The following is an 11,899-nucleotide window of genomic DNA, read 5'->3' on the forward strand; positions in this document are numbered from 1 at the left end:
GACACTTGTGTTCAAAATTGCAAGCATCGACTGCCCCGTTTGGTTCACTGTCGCTTTCTCGTTTGATCGCTATATCGCGATTTGTTCTCAAAGAATACGCGAGAAATGTTGTACCGTGGTGATATTAACAGTCGGGTCATTGGCCTGTATAAGATGCATTCCTGTTTACTTTGTAGTGGAACCTTTGGTAATAATTGACAATATATAACTTGGCGTTGCGTCCAAATTCCTGGATTCTTCTCTTCTTTGATGTGTTAAATATATGAGTATTTTGACAGTATCCTAACACCGTTATTACCAATTTGTTTAATTCTACTGTTTAATTGTTTAACGGTCAGGAGCATTATTTCAGCAAATAGAGTCCGCCAAGCGCTCCGGAGTAACAGTGAGAGTCAGGATGATTCAGAGTTGAAGAACAGAAATAAATCGATGATTTTATTATTTGCCCTGTCAACCAATTTTGTATTAATGGCGATGCCCTATGTAATACATTCCATGATCTGGCTACCAGTGAATTACTTTTACAAAGACAAATATTTGTCGACACCAACATATATCATGCATCAATGTGGATTCATTTTACAAGCTCTATGCAACTGCAGCAACACTTGTATCTATGGACTGACACAACGAAAATTTAGGCAAGAGCTGAAAAATTGAGTGAGTTATCTTTTCACGTTAAACGGGCATGTATGTAAATAGCAAAAATATCTGCATAAACGGTTGGTTGATGTTTCAAATAAATAGTCTAAATCTCTGTCGTTTCTCCAATCACATAAAATATCCCAGCAAGCAGTAAACCCAGTGATCAGGCGGTTGTGTGGTATAAAAGTGTTAACAGTTGGGCTGATGAGAGTGACACAGTGACAAAGCTGACCGATTTGCTGACTCATAGTGCCAGTAATCGCGGTTTCGACCCGGACGTCGGGTGCTGTCTGCGTGCAATTTCTTCGTTCTCCCTGCGACCGCTCTTGTTAGAAGCGGGTGTTTCGGTTTCTTACCACGTCAAAATGACGTGCGAGTTTGTGGGTTAATTGTCATCCGTAAATAACCCCCCGCCCCCCCCCCCCGCCCCCTCCCCAGTATTTTGTGAGTTAATTTGAAAGTGTAATAAAATGGAACGTGTGAATTGATTGGTTGCTGTGGACTCGGCGAGCGGCAGAGCATGTTTCCATGCTGTATACCAAAACTAATATATATCAAGGAATGACATGCTGGCAACTTAATTGGTAATTAAAATAGTGTCATAGAGCGTGAAACAAGCATTTCTGCCCAACATGCCCACGTCGCCATCAGCTCGGATACTATATACCTGCATTGGCCCATGTCTAAATTTATATTAAGCATTGTGGTAGTACATGCCTCAACTACTTCCTCTGGCAGTTCCTCGCATTTACCCATCACCCTTTGCTTGAAAAGGTTGCCGCTAAGTTTTCCTAAAACAAATCTCCCCCCCCCCCCCCCCCCCCCCACCCCCCCACCCCCCCAAACTGGTTCGGAGTACCGTAATCTTGCTAAAATACTCAGTATTTCAATACTCGACTTTACATCGCCAAGTTTAGGGAGCAATTCTCCATCATTGCTACTGGGGTTTCACTGCTAATTCTGAAAAGCAGAGACAACAAATGTTGTCATTATGCTGGTCTCAAAACTAAATGCGGTCGCTGTCCACCGAATTTATCTATCACTAAGTGGGACCCGTTGGGTCCCAGCATCACACAGGAGGGCTGGTCATCCAACGCAATATTCCACCTCTCCACCAATTCTAATTTTGGTGGCCAGTTGGGGGGGGGGACTTTCTGGAGCGCTAGTATGGGTGTTATGGGCTGAAGGGGTAGAGGGCTAACCGAGGTAATGGCCACCGGACGGTAGTCATTCAGACAGGCTGGGGAGGCATTTTTTTAGTACCGGTACAATGATGGATTTTTTGAAGCAGGCAGGGACCACGGACTTGTCCAGTGAGAGGTTGAATATTGCAGTGAGCACTGTAGCTAGCTGCGTAGCACAGGAGCACATGTGTGCCTCGTTCATCAAATACTGCAAGAATGAACATTAAGACCTGTATTATCTGTACCAGCTGTTGCATGCTTCCGTCGTGTTCACCGTGAGTTTCCCGAGTGAATCAGCATTAATCAAAATTTTACTCACGATTAATATCGAAATCTGATTTGTTACGGCTCATTCTATTTTAATTAAATGGTAGGCCATTTAGAAGGGAGATTAGGGAAACCTTTTCAGCCAGAGAATTGTGATTCTGTTGAAATCTCTGCCTCAGAAGACAGTGGATCCCAATTCACTGGATGCTTTCAAGAGAGAGTTGGATAGAGTTCTCAAAGATAGCGGAGTTAAGGGATATGGGGAGTAGGCAGGAATGGGTTACTGATTGTGGATGATCAGCCACGATCACAGTGAATGGTGGTGCTGGCTCGAAGCGCCAGTTGGCCGACTCCTGAACTTAATGTCTATTGTCGATTGTTCCCAGTTGAATGCCTCCACTTGTTGCTGAAAATGTCCACGCATATTCCATAGATCGATAATCCAGGGATTAGAAATGTCTAGGTAGAGCTAGGTAGATTAACCTGTTCATTTTAACACGAATCAAGAAATGGAATTCGACTTGCATTTCATCCACAAAGCTGTCCGTTTAATGTTAACAAATATTTCACTCCTTTCATCAGCTTATTTCTGAATTCCCTCTGTGACAACGTGTAGATACATGTGTTTGTGCAGGTACAGAGAAATTGCAACATAAATCCAAATTGCTGTAGGATAAATGTCGGGGTATTCAAATACCTGTTTGTGTAAAAATAATTTTGAACTTGCCACCTCATGGTAGATACTATGAAGGGTATCCATAGCAATATGAAATTGGCCGACAGTGCAAACAACAAAATCATTGACTTTCTCCGGTTCTGCATCTCGGGATCCTTCTGATTTTCACTGCCATTTCGCAGACACCGCCGTACTTTATTTGCCGCTTTAATGTGACTGACAGTTATAGCATTGAAAAATACAATCAAGCAGATGGGCATTAAAGGTGTTACGATACTGTTAAACAACTGAAATGCTTTCCATGAGGTCGAGGTAAAGTATTCACCTTTGCTGATGCATCGCAATGGTACGTTGTCAATAACCACGTAAGGTTCCACTGTAAAGTAAAACGGAAGGCATCTTGCACAGCTCCCGATAACGACAATAGCTATCACAACGCTTGCTATTCTCTTCGTGCAGTATCGTTCCCGCAGCTTTTGACTGCAAATTGCGATACAGCGATCGAACGTGAAAGTCACAGTTAGCCAAACGGAGCAATCCGTGGCGGCTAACCCCAGGACTATTGTCATAGAGCAAATTGGAGTAATGAGCAAGGAATGAGCATAAAGATAAATATTAGTCATCTGTTCCAGTACAACCCCAAATACGACACCCATTAAATCAGCCGCGGCCATTGCTACCAGATAGCGAGAGACGCATTTGGAGAGACCACATTGACTCCGTGAGAGGATCACAATTGCCAGTGAATTAACTATAATGAGGGAAAAACACAAAATTTAGTTCAAATGGGCTAAACCATATCATTTCCTTCTAATCCTATTGCCGGGACTGAGAATCGCCGTCTAGAAATTCAATCTACTGGGTGTCCGCCGCAGCACGCCAATTGGAATACAAGGGGGGGGTGGGGGGTTACATGAGCTGACAAGGAGGGGGGGGGCGCATGGGCTGACAAGGAGGGGGGGACTACATGGGCTGACAAGGAGGGGGACACGGGCTGCATGTTTGCAGCTGCTTGGAGCCCGGCCTGCGACGTACGCCTTCCTTTCCATCGAACAGCTGATCGCCACATGGCCCATCACTGCAACGTAAATTGCTGAAGTGAGCATCGGTAGTGGTACGAAAATGTATTGAGGAACCAAGATCACAAGGAATTTCAGAATTTTGAAAGCTGCCATTACACGAATCAACAGCACCGTCTGCAACTCCATATTACCCGCTGCGAAAAGCGGGCAGTAAAACAATCAACCATACAAAACTAGATATTTTGAAGCCGATTAATGCTGGAAATATTCATCGGTTGAGGCAGTACCAACATAATTTTGAGGCATCTATACTATGTTGAGGCGGAGAGGGAAAATTGGAGCCACATAACGAGCTCTCGCGTCTTACCAGTGATACCAACCGCTGCAAGGACCGGATAATATATCCTCGTTATGTGATAAATTGCTGGATAACCCATTGTATCTGTGAGGCAGCGAACAGTCTTGCAGAATGTTCAGCTGCCACATGTACTGGTGACTATACTAACATCTTCTTATACGGAGAAGGGCGGTACTTAGAGCCCATTAGTCACATCAGACACAAGTCATTGAACAGATCGTAAATATGTTATCTTCATTGGCGCACGGAGACCGAGGATTCCACTTCGATGCTAGCAATCAGTTTTAGTAGAGGTTGTACACGTTTCAAAAATAGAATGTGTTTTACGTGATATAGACACTCTATATCACGTAAGCGTGGTTGGGCTGCAGAGATTCGTATTGCACAACATGGGCAACTAGCTTCAAATAAATATTGTCTCTGACATTGTGCGCATCTGAATAACATCATGTATTACTTGGTTTAATCTGGCCGGGAAAATGAGGGTCTCGCCGCCCTCCAATCACTTGGCGGTTTCCCTATTCGAAACAATAGTCCAGGCGATGGTGATTAAAAAAGTAAGAGGTTGTTTTACTGATTGACCACTAATGTCTTTAACACATCCAAACAGTTTTGGATCAAGTGTGTCCAACATAGCGCGTCAATTTTATTAAACGAGTTGTATTTCGTGAACATTTTGAAACGTCACACAGTGCAACAACGACTGCTCGGCTCAACTACACCAGTCTCAATAATATATTTGTGCATCGTATCGTTCCTGATTCTCCTTTGCTGCAGTACCTTGTGCACCACGGTAAATTGAGTTATACGAGTTTATTTGCAGGATTATAATTCCACCACATTTCCTTCCGGACCATTTCCTCTCCGCACACAGGTACAAATCAAAACAGCTGCTAACTTTACATTTGTGTCACTACTGAGGTATTTGAGCGATGACCATTCCCTCGCCTGTCTTGTAGGCATTCGCACGTACTGACCACATCTTCATGGCCAAGTCATTTATACGCCAGGTGTCAACCCCTACCTGTTTCCGTGTCTCACACTTTGAAGCATGTCGGGCTGTTCCCCACCCACAATGTGCTATAATTCCCCAATTATTCGCTAATCAAAGAGTATTCCGTCAATTGTTTTATAATATATCCATCTTTGTTTCTTCAGGTTCCAGTGTTCTTTCCTTTGTACCGTGTCACTCTATTTCGCACATAAATTAGTGAACGAGTTCTGATGGACCCGATCAGCTCCATTCGTTCTGATGGTCCCGATTAGCTCCAATAGTTCTGATGGACCCGATCAGCTGTTTAGAGACAAATCGCGGGACAGGCAGCATTTCTGGAGAGAAGGAATGCATGACGTTTCGGATCGAGAACCTTCTTCAGACTGGTTAGAGATAGAGTAACAGAGAGAAGTAAACTATGGTGTGGGGAGGTAAAGAACAATGAATAAAATACATGCAAAAAAGTAACGATGATAAAGAGAACGGCGCCATTGTTAGATGTCTGTCGTTTGAAAACGAGAAACTAGTGCGACTTGGGTGGGGGAAGGATAGAAAGAGAGGGAATGCCGGTTATTCCTGACGTAAGAGAAATCAATATTCATACCACTGGGCTGTAAGCTGCCCTAACGAATTATGCGATGCTGTTTATTAGCCTTCCGCTGATAATGTTGTCTGTTTGAATGAGAACGAGAATTAAAAAGTCCGGCAACCGGGAGATCAGGTAGATTCTTCTCTAATGCGACAAGAGGGAGCGGAGCAAAGGCGGAGCTGCGGCGTACCGAGGAGACACGAGTGAGGGCCGCATCTATGATGGGAGAGGGGAACCCCCTTTCCCTATAGAATGAGGACATCTCGGATGTCCTGGTATGGAACAGCTCAACTTGGGCGCAGATGCGGCATAGACGGAGGAATTGCGAGTAGGGAACAGACCCTTTGCTGGAAGCAGGATGGGAATAAGTGTAGTCGAAATAGTTGTGCGCGTCACTCGAGTAGGGAGGCGGCCGGTCCAGGTTTCCCAAGCCGCTGTGAGGTTTTTCCCGATTCCGGCGCACCATCATCCGGCGAGAACGGCCTGGAACATCGGACTTCCGTAAAGGCGACTGCGGAGGCCAAAATAGGCCCGACTATGGGTAGACATGGGGATGGGGACTGGACTTTGTGCCTTCCCTCATAATAGAAACCATTGTGGGGGGATGTTTTTTATGTTTAAATGTCTTTATTATTTTTCTGTCTGTATTATTTATTTATGTGCTGCATTGGCAACAAGCATTTGAATCCGTTCTCATGGACCCGCTCAGCTGTTTAGAGACAAATCGCTGGAGTGACACAGCGGGACTGGCAGGGAAATACTTCAATTACCTCCGATGTACCCCCCCCCCCCCCCCCCACCTAACCCCCCCCCCCCCCCCCCCCCCCCCCCCCCCCCCCCCCCCCCCCCCCCCCCCCCCGTATCTCCCCGCTGTTTTTTTTCTCACTTACAAGATCATTTACACCGCACAGAGATACACACCTACAGCTCATCAATTCCACAGTCTCACGAAGCAGAACCCCATGCTGAATCCGAGAACTAGGTACATATTTCCAATATGACAGTTAAACAGAACCAAGGAGACTGATCAAGCTTATATTATGCTCCCCTACAGTCTCTTGCAGGCAGAGAGAGGAACTGAAAACATAAATCCCCATACACTGGGCTGGGATCCTGTCAGATGTGCTGTCAGAGGAGGAGGAGCCATCTTGGTGAACGGCTGCTAGCCAGCAGCCGTCCGTTTTAATTCGCTTTTTTTAAAGTTTTTAGTGAGTCCTGTTTAGTGATGTCTGGAGAAATGGACTTTTTAATGTGGGGGGTCGAGGTCAATTTTACTTCTAGGTCCCTACCTGGTCGGTGAGGCAGCTCTTTCTCCGGGCTGCCCGTCGACCCGTCCTCGTGGCCTACCAGCGGGCTTGGAGTGCCGTTTCCTGGCGGGGACCGCTCAGCACCTCGGCCTCGGTGGCGGCACAGCGCTGGAGCGCTATCGTGGAGCGGAGCGGGCGATGCCTTGCCTGGGTCGCCGCGCTGGATCGACGCGCTGGAACTTCGGTGAGCTGTGACCACCGTGTTCAACACCTCCGGGCTGCGGGTCTGCGGAGCGGAGCGGGCGGCGCTGATTTCAACATCGGGAGCCTGGGAGCTCCAAACCGGCGCGGCCCTGTCGGCTTCGGAAGCCGCGGTCCCCAGCTAGAAAGCGGCCGTTCCAGGTGGCCCAGCCGCTGAGAGGATTCTCCCGACGCCGGGGCAAGACCACCCGGTGAGAACGGCCAGGAACATCGGGCCTCCGTAGAGGCAATTGCGATGGCCTCAATAGGCCTGACTTTGGGGTGAACTTGGGTGGGGACTGGACATTGTGCCTTCCCCCACAGTGGTAACCATTGTGGGGGGATGATTTTTCTTGTCTGTAATGTAATCCTGTTAGTATTTGTCCAAGATGGCTGCCGTGAAAGGAGAGTGGACGCTGGCGCGCTTTAGCTGCCGCTGCTCTCTCTTCACATTGTGTTTTTGATTTTTTGTTTTTGGACTGAATTCTGTTTTTAATTTGTGTTTCTGTGATGTCTTTATTATTTTATTTTTTTCTGATTATATGTTTATATTCCTGCTAATCTATGTAAGGTGTCCTTGAGATGTCTGAAAGGCGCCCAATAAATAAAATGTATTATTATTATTATTATTATTAGATGTTAGAAACCAAGAATGGGAATGGCAGAGATAGCGTGGATTCTGGAAAGGACAAACAGATGGGAAATGGACAACAGGCCAATATATTCACACTGCAAAAGGTAAGCTGCTGGCCATCCTAAGCACATATTGGTAGATGAATGCCTGGGCCCTGACCAAGTGTGTCCCAAGATGATTGTGGAATGGATGGAAGAAATTATGGGCATCCTGCCAGGTATACTTTATCAACGTTTGCCAAAGGTACCAGCCAACTAAAGTGTGGCTAATATTGCGCCTTTATTTAAGAATGGCAGCACGGATAAGTCAGGGAATTACAAGCCAATGAGACTAAATGGTGCTAGTGGTGGGTAAGCTATTGGGCGGGATTCTGATGATAGACAGGATCTACCTGCATTTTAAGGCAGGGACAGTTCAGGGTGGTTAACATGGCTCATGATGGGCGAGGGCTTCGGGTCGCCGAGCCGCCCATGTTGAGGACCCGCACAACTCGGCCCGAAGATCTGGAGCAGCAGCTCCTTGAGACCTACCTATTTCCCCTCCGCGTGCGGATTGTCCCGGTATGGCACGGCCCGGCCGGACATTTCCTGGTCGAGAGCGGTCACAAGGTAGTGCTAATGTGTCTCATTGACCGTCACGTTGCCGATGTGAAACTGACTCGGGTTGTCGGAACCATACCTGCAGCTGCGAGGTCCAGAATGTAGGCAGCTTCAGGGCGACCTCGTTGAGATGGGCCTCGTCAGCGGCAACGGCAGGGGTGCATTTATTGCTCTGAAATTTCCCACTCCAGAATTACACTTCTGGACTTCGGGATCACCAATGTAGCAGGGACTCGCAGGAGTCCAGCCAAGAGTGGTGAATCTCTGGAACTCTCTGCCACAGAGGGTAGTTGAGGCCAGTTCATTGGCTATATTTAAGAGGGAGTTAGATGTGGCCCTTGTGGCTAAGGGGATCAGAGGGTATGGAGAGAAGGCAGGTACGGGATACTGAGTTGGATGATCAGCCATGATCATATTGAATGGCGGTGCAGGCTCGAAGGGCCGAATGGCCTACTCCTGCACCTCATTTCTATGTTTCTGTGTTTCTATGAAACACCTCTATACCCCTCTAAACACGTCTAAACTACTTTAAACATCTCTAAATCCCTCTAACCCCCACTAAACACATCTGAAGCTCTCCAAACACTTCTAAACCCCTCTATCCCTTCTAAAACACTCAGAACCCCACTAAACCCCTAAATCCCTCTAAACCGCCCTAAAACTCTGTAAAGCCCTCGAAACACCTCTAAACTTCCCTATCCCCTCTAAACCCCTCTAAACGAAACTAATCAAAACCCCTCTAAACCCATCTAAACCACACCAAACCCTTCGAAACCCTTCTAAAACACTCGATACCCCTCTAAACCCTTCGAAACACCTCTAAAACCCTCTAACCACACAATTCCTCTCTATACACCTCGACACCGCTCCAAACCTCTCTAAAGTCCTCTAAAAGCCACTAAAGCCCTCTAAGGCCCTCTAATCACCTCTAAACCTATCTGAACCCCTCTAAACTCCTCTTAGCCCCCCGCCAGGCCCCTCTAGCCCTCACAAGCCTTACAACACTCTCTCTCACCCCCTATAAAACCTTCGAAACAACTCGAAACCCTGCAAAACACCTCTATTCCTTCGAAACCCCTCTAAACACATCTAAGCACTTCTAAGCCACTCTGAACCCGTCTAAACACCTCTAAACCCCTCTATATCCCCTCTATACACATTCAAGCCTCTCGAAACCGCATAAACCCCTCTAAAACCCGCTAAAGCCCTCTTAACACCTCTATCCCCTCTAAACCCATCCATACCACTTCAAACCACTCGAAAAAAACTCTAAACCCCTCTATACCCTTTCCCTTTCACACAGAGAGTGTTGAACCTCTGGAACTCCCTTCCATAGAAGGTAGTTGAGGCCAGTTCATTGGCTATATTTAAGAGGGAGTTAGATGTGGCCCTTGTGGTTAAAGGGATCCAGGGGTATAGATAGAGGGCAGGTACAGGATACTGAGATGGATGATCAGCCATGATCATATAGAATGGCGGTGCAGGCTCGAAGGGCCGAATGGCCTACTCTTGCAACTCTTTTCTATGTTTCTATGTAAGCCCCTCGAAACCGCTCTAAACACCTCTAAGCCCATTTAAATCCATTTAATCCTTTCGAAACCACGCTTAGCCCCTCTCGTCCTCGAAACCACTCATAACTCCTCCAAACCTGTCAAAATCCCTCTAAACCTCTCGACACCCATCTAAAAACCTCTAACTCCACTATAGCCCTCAAAACCCCTCTACAGCCCTCCAACCCCCTCTAAAGCCATCAAAACCCCCTTAAACCATTCTAAAGCCCCGTAAACAGCTCGAAAGCCCGCTAGCCCCTCAAAACCCCTCGAAACCTCTCTTGTTATGCAGGTCAACATTCCATAGCTTTCTCTGTAATGCTCTCTGTACACCGCCAAACCATTCAAAAGCCATCTAAACCCGCCAAACCCCTCTAAAGCCATATAACCCCCAGTAAACCCGTCAACACCTCTCTAAACCACTCGAAACCCCCCAAAAAACCTTCTAACACACTCCAACCCCCTATATAACCCCTCTAAATCCCTCGAAATCATTCCAAACACATCTAACCCCCTTAGAAATCATTCTAAGCCCCCTAAGCCCTACTGAACCCCTCTAAACAGGTCTAAACCCATTTAAACGGCTCTATGCACCTGCAAACCTCTCTCAACCACTCTAAACCATTCCAACGTAGATACAATAATAAATAAATCGCCATTTGCATTAGTTTTGTGCAGTTAACAAATCACAATTTCACACAATGTACATAAGACGGCATTTATTTGACAAATACTCCGCAGTTCGGTGTAGATCATGTCCGCTGTCGACATCTGAAATTACAGAAAATATCTGCAGTCAATATGCTCTTATTCTGCATTAAATAACAGAGATGTAGAAAGAAAATGCTCTTGAGAAGGTTTTTACAAGGATGGTGCCATGAGGACTCGACTATCTGAGCTCTATGATCTAACTACAGTGAGAGATGGAACAGGCCAAATAAAATTTTCAATATGCCACAGAAGTAATAATTTTTTTCTTACCTTTCCTCCTTAATGGGGAACCTGAAGAAAGACAAATCGTGTTGCCTACATTGCCGATTGTCGATTGTTTTTCGCAGGAGTGGTCCATCTTGAGCACATGGTATTGGGGGTAGGGTGTTGACATGGATAGACAATTGGTTGGTAGACAGGAAGCAAAGAGTAGGAGTGAACGGGTCCTTTTCAGAATGACAGGCAGTGTCGAGTGGAATGCCGTAAAGTTTGTTATTGGGGCCACAACTGTTTACCATATATATTAATGATTTGGAAGAGTGAATTAGGAGCAACACTAGCAAGTTTGCGAAGGACACAAAGCTGGGTGGCAGTGTGAACTGTGAAGAGGATGTTAGGAGGTTGCAGGGTGACCTGGACAGGTTGAGTGAGTGGGCAGATGCGTGGCAGATGCAGTATACTATAGATAAATGTGAGGTTATCCACTTTGAAGGCAAAAACAAGGGGGCAGATTATTATCTCAATAGAGTTAGGTTACGTAAGGGGGATGTGCAGCGAGACCTGGGCGTCCTTGTACACCGGCCACTGAAAGTTGGCTTAGAGGTACAGCAGGCAGTAGAGAAAGCTATGGAATGTTGACCTTCATAACAAGAGGATTTCAGTATAGAGTGAAGAGGTTCTTCTGCAGTTGTATAGGGATCTGGTGAGACTACATCTGGAGTATTGTTGTGTACAGTTGTGTTCTCTTAATTTGAGGAAGGACATCCATGTGATTGAGGCAGTGCAGCGTAGGTTCACGAGATTGATCCCTGGGATGGTGGGACTGTATATGAGTAAAGATTGAAAAGACTAGGCTTGCATTCACTGGAGTTTAGAAGGATGAGGGGGCATTTTATAGAAACATATAAAATTATTAAAGGACTGGTCAAGCTAGATGCAGGAATAATGTTCCAAATGTTGGGCG

Source organism: Amblyraja radiata, chromosome 41 (assembly GCF_010909765.2).
Source record: "Amblyraja radiata isolate CabotCenter1 chromosome 41, sAmbRad1.1.pri, whole genome shotgun sequence".
Lineage (NCBI taxonomy): Eukaryota > Metazoa > Chordata > Chondrichthyes > Rajiformes > Rajidae > Amblyraja > Amblyraja radiata.